This window comes from Arachis ipaensis, chromosome B1 (genome assembly GCF_059453495.1).
Source record: "Arachis ipaensis isolate K30076 ecotype BB chromosome B1, ASM5945349v1, whole genome shotgun sequence".
Lineage (NCBI taxonomy): Eukaryota > Viridiplantae > Streptophyta > Magnoliopsida > Fabales > Fabaceae > Arachis > Arachis ipaensis.
Window position 1 is genome coordinate 99,971,828 of NC_142436.1, and position 1,501 is coordinate 99,973,328.

General features: G+C 37.7%; 1 non-coding gene across 1 annotated transcript; it reads left to right on the forward strand.

The window, feature by feature from the left end:
* Positions 1 to 1,099: 1,099 nt before the first annotated feature.
* On the forward strand, positions 1,100 to 1,206 carry LOC148577641 (small nucleolar RNA R71). The gene has a single exon (XR_015903046.1). It is a non-coding gene; the product is annotated as a small nucleolar RNA R71 (small nucleolar RNA).
* Positions 1,207 to 1,501: the final 295 nt, after the last annotated feature.

Below are 1,501 nucleotides of genomic sequence, written 5' to 3' on the forward strand. Positions count from 1 at the left end.
ATCTGCATAATCTGCAGAATTCGCTGGGGGCGATTTTGGGCCCTACTTTGACCCAGTTCACGGCCCGAAAAAGCAGACTAGAGCCAGAGAACATGCAGAAACCAAAAACAACATTCATTCTACACAGTTTTTAGTTTTAGATCTAGTTTTACTCCTCTTTTAGGTTTTCTCTCTACACATTCATAGTTCTTAGGATTTTATTTCTATTGCTTTTTGCATTGGGATATTGAGAAGAGTTTTTACCTCATCAAGACTTCGTCATTCTAGTTCGTTTTCTTAACTTAGCTTTACTCTTCCATGTCCTTTAATTTACTTAATTTTACTATTGGATTATTTTAGAATTTATTAATACAAGAATTACTTTTATTTTTAACTGATTCCTTTGAGTTTTATTTATCATGTCTTCCTTTAATTCCCTTTCTTATGTTATGAGTTCTACATTCACAATGAGCGAGTAGTTCCTTAACTTGATGGGGAGTTGATTGAAAGGAACCCTTGAGTTGGGATGCTTAAAAGAAAAATTGTAATTAGGTTTATTGTTGGGATGCTCTCTAGTCACTGACACTAATCCTTTTCAATTGAGCGGATTGGAACTTGTGAATAGAAACCGCATTCCAACTTGTTTGACCTTCCCTTACCTAGTAAGGGATAACTAAATAGAACAACCTTCAATTATCAATTAATCTTGAGAGTACTTCAACAAGAATAGGGCTTCCAACTAATCTACTCCTAGTCAAGGCTTTTATTTAAATTATTTAATCTCTCTAATTTAATTTCCTGTTTATTCAACTCAAACCCTTTTTGAAAACATCTGATTAATAAAATAGCACACCTTTCTGCAATTCATTGGGAGACGACCTGGGATTCATACTCCCAGTATTTTAATTTTAATTTTTGTGACAACCCTTCTAAATTGATAAGCGGATTTCTGGTTGATTAAGAACTATACTTGCAACGCATATATCATAACAATTCTTAATTCGCCAATTTTCGCCACGTCACTCATCAGTGGTCTTGTACTTTTTCATAGACCCATTGCAGGCACTTTCCAATGTGGTCTTATCTTGGGCCCTCATGCCCTGTGTGACGTAGCCGAGCAACACTATGGTGGGGGCATGCTTCCAGAAGGTTTTTGAAGCGCTCCCAATATTCATAGAGAGTCTTGGATTCGTCCTGAACAATCATGGAGATGTCTTTCCTTAGTTTGTCAGTAACTTCAGCTGGAAAGAATTTTTCCAAAAATTCTCTTCTAAGCGGATCCCAGATAGAGATAGTTGCTGCGGGTTGAGTGTAGTACCACTCTCTCGCCTTTCCCTCAAGAGAGAATGGGAAAGCTTTCAACAAAATAGAAGTTTCATTCGCACCATCGCGCCTGACAGTAGAACAGGCTGCTTGGAAATCTCTCAGGTGCTTGATAGGCTCTTGAGCAGGTAAGCCATGAAACATGGGCATCAAATTGAGCAGTGCAGTCTTTATTTCAAAGTCTATAGCCACTGTTGGG